Source organism: Anser anser (assembly GCF_964211835.1).
Source record: "Anser anser genome assembly, chromosome: 21".
NCBI lineage: Eukaryota > Metazoa > Chordata > Aves > Anseriformes > Anatidae > Anser > Anser anser.
In genome coordinates, this window is record NC_139742.1 from 1706385 (window position 1) to 1719834 (window position 13450).

Here is a 13450-nt window from a genome sequence, read left to right on the forward strand (position 1 = left end):
GAGGCTCAAAACTTAAAAATAACGCTATGCACTAAGAAATAAGTGGCTTCTAAGTTATGCCTTAAGAGTGCAATACAACAACAGAACAATATTAGAAAGCTTTCATTTAAAAAAAAAATCATATTTGTACAACACTTTCTTATTTCACAGAATCGGTCATGTGCAATTATTTGTCAGTATTAGTTTATAAAGGCAGATGCCAATTTAAAAACAAGAAACCCATTCTAAGTGCAGCATGAAGTTAAATATAACATGAATGCAAATTTCATGGCTCAACTAGAACACTTTACAAATACTGAATATTGATTTTATTTCTGTACACTCCTTGATCCTGAGATTTGTAGACTGGAATCAGTGCTAACATCAGCATTTTGATATACTAAATGAATTCATTCTGTTATTTCTATATTTCAAAATGGATTTTATGTTTAAGTTCAGAAGCATGGCACAGACAGTGCAATCCTGAACTTAAGACCACTGCAACACGTGTTCTTAATTCCACTGGTTCACACCCGCTTACCTATGAAGAAATTAACAATCCATTTACACAGATTCGCATTGAGGTCCAGTTTAAAGTTTCTGGGAGGGAATCTAAATTGGTGAAGATTGTCACAAATTAAAAATAAGAAAAAAGTAGCAAAGGAAAAGCTATGAAGATAAGAGGACTAAGGACACTAGAACATATATATTAAAAATACACCTTTCCGAGTATAATTTACATCTTCTCACTCAGAATCATCAAAGCTAGTTCACAGGCAACTAAATAATTTAAATCTGTTTCTCAGATAACAGAAATTCAATTTAATATGCTCACAGCAACCAGTTCTGAGAACTGGAACAGAGCTCTGGAGGTCTCCAGAGCTCCTGAGGAGAGAGAAGAGTACTGCACTAGCACGGAGGACGTGCCTGCTGTACTAAAAGGCAGATGCCTTCAGAGCACTGTATGTTTAGTCATCTCTTTATCAAACCCTTAACTAATTAAACAATCCTCTTGTCAAAGAGGACAGTCATTGTTTGTGTGACCGATGCCCTGTAAACATAACGGGATAATCTGCCTTTCTCCTTTTTTTCTCCCTCAATTCTTCCAAACAGCTGGGGGATGCGCTGCCTGCTCTCTAGGAAGCCTCTGCTCATCTGTCATCCTCCTCTGCTCGCAGCGCGCTGCTGCCGCACGCAGCATCAGAAGCCAAGCTTCAGACAATAACGCCTTAGATGCAGCAACAATCAATCTGATACCGTGCCATTAACCAGTCCCCAGGCCTCTGAAGGGCCGAACGAACAATTAGCAGGGAAGAAGAAGCCATTCCTTGATAGAATCGACAATTAAAACTATATTGATCTACAAACTGCAAAAGATGCTAAAACGAAAGCATTTCCAGTGCCCTCTTTTGACTTCAGTACGAAGGAAGAAAGAGCTTGCAAATGACGAAGCTTTTATCGGGTGGCATTAGGCTTGTTCCTACATCTGCACAGCAACAGCAGCAAAAGCCACCGGCCACCCATTACAGGCTCCAGTCCCTCTTCCGAAGATGACCTCCGAGGCCAGGTATACACGGCACCGGCTGACTGCAGGGCAGCGTCCCCCCTCCCGCACACTTCTGAACAAGCACCTGGCATCTTTGGCATGCCTACAGAATTGAGCATGACTGCTACCTGTCACAGACGGCCTTCCTGAAAGCTTCTGGTTTCCTACTTAGAGCAGCCAAGACACTGTCAATAGGAAGTTTAGACTAGCCAGACGTGACATCTTGAAGTCAAATGCAGCAGCCTGAAACCAAAACGAATTGCTCTGAACACAGGTAGATTTTGCTGAACCGTCCGTCCTTCGCGGGGGGAAGCCAAGACCACGTGGGGAGTACGGCCACGGCCCTGGGGACGCGGCCAGGATACGGCCCCCTGTGGGCTCGCAGCCTGCGGTCGGTGCTCGACACAGAGCCTGGCAGCAGGAGTTGGGTCCCGCACCTGCTGTCAGGCTGAGGAAATGCGATGCTTCCAGGAGGCAGCGGTACGGGAAGGACGAATTACATCCAAAAATGAAAACCTTTCAACGTCCATCAAAAGAAAGTTCATGGTCCTCTGCAGGGCCATCGTTGTTTTGAACATTAAAATACCCTATTACCAAAATCTTTGCCGAACCGCAGGCAGGTGGAGGACGAAGAGGGAACACAAGAAGGATGATGTTCTTTCTTGGCCCACCAGGACCACCAGCTTTGAGGAGAAATCCCCTCCAGCAAGCATCCAGTTGCCCACCGCAGGCAGCGCCCTGCTCCCAGCCAAGACAGGAGGCAGAAGCTGTCTCGCTCGGCCGCGGGGACGCTCATGCAGGGCAGGGCGCACGCGGCACCGGCAGCTCCCGCTGGGGTTCGGGTGCCTGCCCGGTGGGGTTCGGGTGCCTGCCCAGTGGGGTTCGGGTGCCTGCCCAGTGGGGTTCGGGTGCCTGCCCGTCTGCGCCTGGCCTGACCCACAGTTCTCGGCGGCCCCCGGGGGAGCCAGCCTCCTCTAGGGAGGCAGAGCGGAGCCCCATCCTTCGCTCGGCACAGAGTGAAACCCAGGAGAGCAGCACAATGGAAAGCCTGTTCCTCTTTACGCTCATCTAGACCGCAGGAGGAAAAAAAAAAAAAAAAAAAAAGCAAAACTGCTCTATTTTTATTTTTAATCTACCACCAAGAGAGACATTACAGAGCCATGCTCAAATCTGTATGAGTTCCTCATCCCAATCCAAGTTAAACTCAGCAAGTGTAAAGAAGACATCCCAAATGAAATACATAAAAGAAAAGCCAAAATGATGTTATCCTAGCAAAATTTCAAAAATGTACATATCTGTAACGAAACAACTGACAATATTGGCCTTATGGCTCCTTCTCCTGCTCTCTCCCGTTTCTGTTTTTTGTTTTCCTTCCCCCATGTTCCCTCCCCACCTCATCGCTGCAGCCAAGTTTTAAACAATATACATGAAAATAGCAGCTTTCAATCTGTTCCTGGAGTAGCCAAGTTAATGAGGCCACATGGCATCCCAGGGCTCTCTGGAGGGAAAGGTTCAAAATGCTTCTTAGTGCGGCCTGTGCTGCTCTAAAAAATGTCAAGCATTTTAAACTGGCTAGCATTCCACTGTCGTTCTCCCCTGCTCTCCAAGCAGAAGAGCATTCAGATTTCCAAATGTATATTGTGGAAAGAATGAAGCGCTGCTGGAAAAACTGAAAGACCAATTTTCCTTTCTAAATTTAAAGATTTATAAATCCATGCAAATCTTTTTCAAAAAAAGAGAGTGCTTCTGCACGTTACACCACAGCAATCAAACAGTTGTTGTAGAAACAAGTACCTGTTTTTCCTGACCTACATTTCAGGTTGGCAGGAAATCAAAGTCCACGTCAAATTACAACAGATTTTGAACAGACTTGCATGCACCCTCCAATCTCAGCTATTAAATCTGTTTGGGCCCAGCAAGTTCATTTTTGTAAGAAAGAAGGTCCCACTTTTTAAAATTACACATGCTCGGTGTTACGTAAATGCAAATAGGTAGTCTTTTTGTTGTAACACCGAAAGGGAGAATTGGTTTTCCATAGAATTCGGTTCAGCTAGAGACATTTTCCTCTCCTTGAACTGCTATATTTTATCTCCTATATTTATCATAAAAGCCAAGTGGTAACCACAAAAAGAAAACGAGTCTAGCTTTGTCCCAAAGGCCTCAGTATGAAAAGCCTCCCTGGTTCACGGAGGCCTGTGTGGGTCCTGGGTGTACATAAACAAACAGCAACCAACAAAAGGTGTTTTTTCAGCAGAGTCCACCCACAGCCGGCGAGCAGGACGCAGTCACAGCATCAGTCGAATGGGAACACTCTCACCAGCTTCCCTCCTGACCCCACCAGCCTGAGGCGGTGTGAGAGCAGATGGGCTGTGGTCCCTGCTCCCCGCGACACGCGCACGGCTGTGCTGCCCCTGCCTGTGAGCTGGCCTGGGAGACAGCAGGGCCGCACAGGTTAACGGCGCCACCAGAACATGCCACCGGCAGGGATTCGCCTGCACCGCCGAACTGCTTCTCCCGACTCTTACCGCTGCGCTCCCAGGAAGCGGGACTGCTGATAGCCTCCAGGCTGCAGCCCGCTCCTCTCCCGTGGGATTTCCACCTCTGCAACAGAAAAGTCTGCTGAGCCCAGCAGAAATGGAGTGCTGCAATAGAGGGACAGGACGGAGAAGAGCTCATGTTTGTGAGGACTGAGCTCAGAGAGCGCAGCACCACAGTCAGCTTTGAAAAGAAAACCCATCTATTACGCTGGAGATTTCCCCCCGGAATGCTCTATGTAACATGCAGAAAGAAGTGCACTCCCCATCTTCACCTCTGCAAGTTTTATTTGCACGTGAACAATCCACTGTGCTTTTGCTACTATCCGGTTTACCATAAGTTTGCAAAAACTGCATGTGAAGGAAACATATTAAGTTTCCCTTCTTTTCATGCCCACTTCCAGATCTCACAATGTTTCACAATGTCAATATTCCACTAAAATTAAAATTGCTGCATTGCAAAACACATCCGAGACAGAAAGTTTCAATTAAGTCTTCTTTTTAAAATGTTTTTCACAATCACGAGAAATTCTTGAAAAATATATCTTCTTCAGGCCGAGCGTGTTCAAATACACTGTGTGCAAACCCCAGTGAGCAGACTTCCCACCTATGCAAATTCATGCGAATCCAAACATACTTTCACACACATATGCTAACAGATGGATTTTTCTAGTGCAATCTATACTAACCAGACCAAGCCCAAAAACCTCGCGGTACCCCACTGAATTCCAATCTCAGACCGACATAAAGTATAAGGAGCCAGACATCCATTAGCAGGAACCTAAACAGCACTCTGCTTTGGGAACTGCTGTTTTTGCTTATGTTTTTTGATTTATACCTCATAACTGCAAAACTAATGAGATTCTAATGAAAAGTAGGACATTATTCATTTGTCTCCCCCCCAGGAGGTTAAGCATATTTTCAACAAGCACGCTGCTGATTAAAACAAGAGGTGATGGTTTTAAGAATCTGGAACATAAACCTGTTCCCAAATGAGCATGTTCTAAAACATTACTCTGGTTTCTGTAGTTTACAATTTCAGAAGCCTTCACTGCCCTTAGCTAAGTGATTTTGTTCAAATACATACATATATATATACACACACACACTTGCCACAGCTACATGAAGAATAAGCATCTAACCTGTGTATCAAGTAATTGCACTGAGATCTTGATAAAATACAAAAAGGACAAACCTTTGGTTATTTTGCTTCTTCCATGCCCCAAAGAAGCCACTCAAAAACCCTGCATGGATGTAAAACATAAGACTGTAACTTTTAAAGATTAATAGGTACTTAAAATTGAGAAACTAAATATAGTCAGGTGCACAGAACATTAGTCAGCTATACAGCTGACTAATATATACAGCTAATATATACAGCTCTCATAGAAAAAGCTGTAAGTTCAACCTAGTATATTAGGCACAAAATTATTATCCATTTAAAAGTGCACCCCCTAAATATCAGCATTAGACGGACTACCTCAAAAACAACTGTATTAATACACAGGCCTGCAGAACGATGGTTGCGTTTCACATCTATAAAACTTTCTACAGTAGTTGCTATTCAGTCATAGACTTAACATGTCCTAGTCTCTAGTGTATCCCACATAATTTGTATGCATCCAAGAGTGCTTTACATTGCCTTTTTTCACATTCAGTATATTTCAGACAGTACAGTACTCCTAAGATCTACTGGGTAACATCTAGAAAGACTCTGATCTGAAACTCAGTCCCTCAATACAATAGGGTCACTGAGAAATGAAACACTAAACCAGAGCTTTTAAATAGGCATTTAAATTAGGAAATTAGTTCTATAAACATAAAACATTTGAACTGCCCATTTGTTATGGATAACGCAGTAGGGCCGCCAATTACAAAAGTCATGGACTCCAAATTGGCAGCATTTGCTTTCCAACATTACATCAAAATCCTGACTCTACCATGCTGGAATTTAACTCCTCAAGACACAAAACAGAAATACAGCAACTACAAGTTACAAAGGAACAATTTTAATAGTTTATCCATTAAAGCACATTCAGTTACTGCCTTATGGCTACATCGCACAATCCAAATTTAAAAGATTTTGATTGCAAAAGGCATCTTCTCTAGCGTTTAGGTTTGCCCAACTTCTTCCTTCTTTGCCTATATACAAAGATAAGATACTAAGAGCATATTTTTCCTTCAAGCATTTCACCCCAGTCAAGAAAATCACCAGGTGGCTTCAGGGAAACATAGGATTCAATCCACTGAATCTAAAATACCCCTTTCTTCTAAAGGCAATAAACAATTCAGTAAGTGGTCCCGCAGCATTCAGAAGATGAATGTCCCACAAAAAGCACAAGAAAGATAAGTTGTTCCACCCAACTGAACAAACATTTCCTCACAGTCACGCCCTCCTCACATAAAAGCAGGAATCTTTCTAAACTCATGCTGAACAATTCTAGTGGAAGGTCACAAACAATAACAATGGATAATTAAAACAATAATCAAGCTTAGTAAGACAAAAATTAAAAGTAAATAGCTCATCAGTTGGTTTTTTGTTGCTGTTGTTGTTGGTTTTTTTTTTCAAGCTGACCAAGCCTCAGTAAGAACATGTTTTGGACAGAAAAGAATTTGAAATTAAAAGATTACAACAAGATGCTATTCATCCAAGAAGCGCTCTCCACTTTGAGTACTGTGGGATTCGCTACAGAGCAAAGGGATTTTGTGGAACAAAGGAAAACAGAATGTAACAGACATGCTGAAGAGGTATTTGTGAATCATACATTCTTACGCTGCTAGGTGATTATCCATCCCCAAGTCCAGCAGAAATTAAAAAAAATGAATACCAATAAGGAAATCTGGTTTTGCAATTGCTTTAAGAGCCTTAAATTAACCACCCTACTGCATTTTTTTAAAGTACATTATGTCTGAAAAAAAAAAATCCTAGCTGTTACATTTACAAAGTTTTTAAAATTACGTATAGCAGCTACAGCATGCTGTGAATCCAACACACCTGCAATATGCTCACACAAGGGGATGAAAGTTATTATGACCTATCAAACTATACCCATTGCCACATATTCTGAAAACATACAGTTCTCTTCAAAGCTTGCATCTGTTCATTGTTTTTTTGTTCTTATAAAAATGCTTAATTTGAAACAAAAGAAACACAACATAAAACAGTCTAATAAATACTTATGTTATCTGTGGCACAGTAATTGCAGGGCTATGATAACTGTAATTCTAGTGGCAATATCAAAAGTGAGACGGAAGCATTCAAAACAGTTTCAGCCCACGAGTGAGACACCAGCATCAATGCTCAGCTTCTTCCTGCCTCAGAAACCAGCCCTGGATTCTCCCGGGAGAGCTAAACTCCCACAGGAACTCAGGAGGAAACATCCTGATTTAAAGCCTTCCGTTTGGTTCCACTGATCTTTAGACAGTCAGAGACAAGTCAGAGACCTGCTCCAGGTCTCTCCCACCTCCCCGAGGAGGAACTTGCAGGCTGACACATCTCCAGCTAAGCAGCCAGCCCTGCAGCTCATCCCACTGGCCGCGCATCACCAGCGCTGCCCCCAGCACATGAAACTATAAGTGCTCCTGACCTGAAGATGCTGGAGTGGGAGTGGTGTCAGGACCACCATTAGCATAACAAAATAAAGTTGGATAATTTATCTAGACAATACAGATAGTGTGTTAATTTGGAGTTTTCTATGAGGGATGAAATTAGATCAAGAACAAGCACTGCTCTGCAAAATGCCTCCTTCCCCTGCATCGCCACCTTCTGAACAGAGGGTGATGAACAAAACCAGACAGCAGTACTGAGACTGGAAGCCATGAGAGCAGAGCGTACCAAGAAGTGCTGTCTTTATTTTGCAGATGGGAAACTGAAACACAGAGGGAGACAACATAATTTTGCCACCATGAGGAACACACCTTGAGATCTCAGGAACTACCGTGGTCAAGTTAAGTGCTTTAAAAAAGAAAGAAAGAAACCCAAGTGGTACTGTTACAGCTACGTTACTCTACGTTTGTCATCAAGAATTCTTTTATTATATCACCCTTATTAAACTAAAAATATATATATATTAGATTTAAGGCAGAGAAAACCATCTTAGGTAAAACAGCAGAAGGGATTTTGTGGCATTTAAATAACCTCCTCTCTCCAATGACCATGTTCCACAGGTTATAAATTACACACCTGGCTCTTTCCTCATCACTTCTCTTCCCACTACCCCACAAAACCCTTACCCCTTGCCATTCCACAAGTCCCATCTACTTCTTCTGTCAGAGATAATTTAATTGATACTCTGAACAATTGTTCTCAATCCTGCTTAGCTGCAGGACAGCTACTTCTGTACGAGACCTCTATGGAAGAAATGAAAACAGAACTTCAGGCTTTGCAGGAATGCAATTTTTCCTGCAATACACAGCGCGGCTCCCTCTGCACCCTCCGCTAGGGTAACGAGTGAGGCAGCGCTTGACAGACACGCGCTTTCTTAGCTACACACTCCAGAGCACATCCATCTTCAACACTGTGAAAGGCAACAGTTCTTTGGAAAAAAACACCACGTTGGTATGTGGTCATGTAATTAAAGACCGTCATAATTCACACCCGCATTGTGGTAGGTTGGAGTTGTGCAGGCATCCTTAGTTCTGGCATTTCCTCATTTTAGGCTACTTGCGTTTGAAATCTAAGTGATGTTTTTATCGTACCACATCATAAATTAATTGTGCAGAAAAAGAAATATCTTTGGAAAATAATTCCTCAGAAGGAAAACCCAGCTAGATCCCCTGCAAGAATTAAGCCACAATCCTGGCTCCTCAGACACACCCCAGGCCCAAGACAGGAACGCATCTGAACAAGATTGAGCACATAAGCACTCTCACTGTGTTTAAAATTAAGCACATGATAAAGCACCACATGCTTTGACAAATCAACGCTACAGAGAAAATACAGGGGGCTGAGATCAAAGAGAAGAAATGGGAAAGCGAATGGATTCAGAAAGGACTCAGGCTGACAAGGCCACACATTCACACCACTGGGCTTGAACACAATCTTCTTTTTTATTCTTACACTAGACAAACGAAGAATAATATTGACGCCACGAGCAACGGCAAGGAGATAACGGCATTGTTCTCCCTGCCGACGACGCATGCCTCCGCGTGGGTGTAGGATGGGTTAGTCGCTATGGAGCCGGATCAAAAGCGGTTGTTAAGGGAACAAGCAGGAAAGGTGGAACAATGGCCGAGATAAGAAGCATCCTCACCAAAGTGCGACCAGACCTCGAGGTTTAGAGCTGCGAGGAGACAAGACTTGGGCCCCCACCCGAGTGACGCGGTCGCTTGGCCAAGGCTGAGCAGACGGAGGCCAAAGGAAGCGCGGCGGGCCTGGAGGAGCTGGGGCAGGGCAAGGAGGTGGCAGGGCGGCCAGGGACCAGCGGGCTGCACGGGGCCGCGGAGCGAGCGGCCTCCTGAAGCAGGATGAAGGGGAAGGTGCGAACAAGAGCTCTCACACAGACCTTTGCCAGTCTCTGCCGCACGCTGCGTGGGAGCAAGCTCCAGAGCAGCAGGCACTACCCGCGGCTCCAGGACAGGCAAAACACGAGACGCAGAAGGAGCTTGTTAAAGCCTTCTCACTAATCAAGATTTTTAAAAGCAGCCAACTTCTCGGTCGCAAGATCCTGTCTAGCGACCTTCACCCCAAAGCTCCCTCTTTCTAGGAATTAACGTCAAATTATTTGCCTGCCCTTGCTGCACAAAACCACTCGATTCTCACAGGCAGCCCCGTACAGAGGGTGCACTCAGCAGCGTATCATCTGCTCCTGCAATTCATAAGCTACAAATTGAAGAAACACACCAGGAGCTAAAATGAGTTTCCGAGAATGAAAACAGCTGGTAAAGAAACAAAAGCCAAATATTCTCCTGGCTGCTGGCTGCATTTTTTTTTTAATTTAGCTTAAAATGAAATGAAAAAAATCTGCTTGGAACCCAAATAGTCTCTAGCTGAAAATGTGGTGTCTAGCCTGAAAAACAGAGGCTTCTGGACACAATGCCAACAAGCACAGGATTCCCATGGACCTGGTGTTTCTCAAGCCCTTAATGTGGTTCAACTTAGGCAAGTGGTTTTAGGATTCCCAGTTTAAAATCTACAACGCACATCTGCAATTCATTTTCGTTTCTTATTTTATTTCTTACTTCTTCAACCAACTCCAAATCATTTTACGAGTTTTTGCAATCCGGTACTAATCAGTTACTCATGCTGCAGGAGTCCCCGCTTCCTAAGAAGGGCTCCCTTTGCACAAGAAGCCAAACTGTGCATTTCATCAGCTGCATTTCGCCAGAAACAACAGTAACTACCTGATAAAATAAGAATGCTTGGCAATGCTAAACACATGATTCCAAGACATGAAAAACTTATATCCTAATATACAGCATGATTTTCTGTTTCTTTCTTCTTCTATCAGAGTCACCACTTTAAACCAAAGACAACTCCTCTACCAAAAGGACTAATATAATTGCCTATTTCTGAGAGATTTGACAAGTGGCTTCAGGTTTAAGAATAAGACTTAGAAGAAATTTTCATGTAGCTGTAATGGAGGAATTCCTGTATGAGAAATGCTAGCGGGTTAAAACTTCAAATGGAAGTGTGAAAAAATTTTAACTGTCAATAACTGCCCTCAGAACATCTAATATGTTAGATGAAATGTTGAGAAGACACACCAAGAAGGGCAGTTATTCCCAGAAGCAATTTTGACTTGGTAAGAAATGCTAACGCATGATACAGACTGTCTTTTTACTTCATCGCTCTCATTTAAAATACAACTTATCTGAAGAAAAGACTCCATCTTCCCTTGTGCTGTGCACAACACGAGCACTGAGGTTCACTACACACAACAGAGGAACCCAGTCAGTGGAGAACAATACATTTTTCAGGGGTCCAGTTAGCCTGCCAGCACTCACTCTATAACAAGCCTCCAGCTACCTGTCATTTCCATAAACTGTGTTGGTGAAGCACAGACCTGAACATAATAAAGAGATTAGATTGGTTTTGCTCATAAGTGTTCTCCCACTGGTGGTGGATGCAAATGAAACTTAGCTGGGATTACTACATACCCTGGTACCACCAATTAGAGGACCCAGGCGTGAAAGGGAATGGACAGGGCTGCACTTCTGCTTGAAAATCTCAACTGCTCCTCTTCCCAGAGTGCTCTCAAGGTAAGGCTTGTACAAAGCTGAAAGATGAAGAACAATGGACTCAAGTTCAACAAGGTAAATTCTAGCTTAATAATGGGGGTGTGGGATTCACAGGAGTAATAAAAGCACTAGAACAGGCACCCAGAGCGGTTGTGGTATCTCCTTCCTTACAGATACAGGAGGGACAAGGCCCAAAGAAACCTGACATAATTGAAGTAGGTCCTGCCCTGAGAAGATGAGGCATGGGTAATCTCCACAGGTCCCTTCCTATCTAAAGCATGTCATTATTCTATGATCTTAGTTTATGACTCCTCCTATTTAACACATGGGGGTGCTGGACAGGCAGGATGCAGCATTATCAGCACACAGACAACACCTGGTAGCTCATCTCCGTTTGTCCAGCTCAGATAAAGAAACCATTAGCTGAGCCATAGTTAAGGGAAGGTAGCAAAAGGCCAGCTATGCGAGGCAAAGAGGATAATTGCAGGTTTAAAGATAGAGAAGAGATGTTGGTGAAGGTTGCCCCAACACCCCTCATGGCAGACTGAGTTTCCACTGGTCAACTCAAAAAGTGCTTATAAACCTCCCAGACGTAGGTTAGTCACCCACCCTGGCTCAGAGTGATCCTGTACCAGCAGACTCACAGAAATCCTTCTTCACACAGCACTGGGCAAGTAGTTGCCAGACAATCTCTCTTCTTTGCATGGCCTCTTTTCAAGTCTGTTAAAGCTACTCCGGGCAAACTGGCTATGTAAAACACAACCAAACCTTTTTTTTGTTGACTGGAAGAAGATAAACATTCAGCACATTTGAAAAAATAAAGGTGGCAACTAAAAATACACCTCTTGCTGAGATACCAGCATGCAGCCATCTGTACCTAGGTTCAGAGTATGCAATTTCTTTTTTTTTTTTACAGATCTGCCCTGCCACTGACAAAATACAGGTTATATACAGGATGTCCAAAGATAATACAGATGGCACTACCTCGTTTATTGAATGGGACACATCACTGCAAGATTTTAGCACAAGCACTTGGAGAGTTACAGTGGCAATAGACTAAACTTTAAAAACAGAGTTCAGCTTACAGTTAGGCTTGCCTTTCTGACAGACTGCCGACTCCTCTCTCCCTCAGTGCATTGCTACATGCAACACAAACCAGATTCTTATTATAATAAAGCATCCTGGAAGGACACTCACAAAGATCATGAATATCGTGCATGTGCACACGCTGTGCGTGTGCATGTATGGACACACACAGTCCTTGCTTGAAATAACCCCACAGTCTGTGACTTCTAAGGTGTGATGCAGTGTTCGCCAAGACTCAGGAGTGGGCAAAGAAAATTAATTCTGTTAACAGGGGGCTACAAAGTTTGTGGCTTTATTTGCTTCCTGAGCCACAAGAACAAAACATGATTATTTAATGCTATAATCTTATTTTGCAACTGTGACTCTAGTAACACTTCAAGTACTACTGTTTGTAAGCCCTGTAGGTTTTAGGCTCATCCATGGTGTTCGGAATGCCCCTCAAAGGTGAAGCACCAGGAGCTGTATTCTTCACCAGAATGCCTGCTTCAGGTGTTCCCAGGAAATCATCTCCCTGTGTCTCCAGTTGCTCATTCCTGCAGCCACATCAAGTGGTCAACTCTGAAATCTCTGCCAAGGAGTTTTCTCTTAATTATCCAAATGTTAGGTCCCACTGAAACCTGAAGACACTAAGGCTACATTGGCATCTCTCTAAAGGTTTGGACAAAATGATAAACATAGCCATCACCAGTGTGGCACTAAAGGATTCTCTAAGGACCCTGCGGTATAAAATAATGACAATAGTAATCACTGCAGTATTGAATATAAGTTCTTCAATGATGGAGTTATTGCCAAGAAGAGAGAGATCAATTTTAAGACAGAACGTATGTTAGTCAAACAGGGGTAAGTCAACAGGAAAAAAAGAGCATTTTTCTTTCATATTTACATGATCTTCAAAAGCAACATGGGTTACAACTAATCAAGCTTTTTTGCAAATAGACATCTCCCAGTTTCAATTTATAGGCAGTCAGAAAACAACAGTTTGCCATCTAATGCACTGTTTTTTTCTATATCATGTCTTTAAAATCATTAATAGATTGTAATCTGCTGTAAGTGGGTTTGAATACATTTTTCTGAGACTTCTAAATTGACTTAGACTTTTTAAAATCTTTACAATGACTTCTTTTAT

The 13450-nt window shown here is 43.1% G+C and overlaps 1 protein-coding gene across 19 annotated transcripts in view; it reads right to left on the reverse strand.

Moving 5' to 3' along the window:
• The window catches only part of EXD3 (exonuclease 3'-5' domain containing 3), a 296493-nt gene that overhangs the window by 244259 nt on the left and 38784 nt on the right, over window positions 1–13450 (reverse strand). For 3 of the 19 annotated variants that reach the window (XM_083807575.1, XM_083807563.1, XM_083807590.1), the window contains exon 1: window positions 11158–12459. The exons of 15 other annotated variants lie outside the window; for them this stretch is intronic. The gene's annotated coding sequence lies outside the window, so the exon portion shown is untranslated. Of the gene's footprint in view, window positions 1–11157; window positions 12461–13450 lie in introns of those variants that run through there. One more of the 19 variants, XM_083807578.1, reaches the window with a different exon arrangement.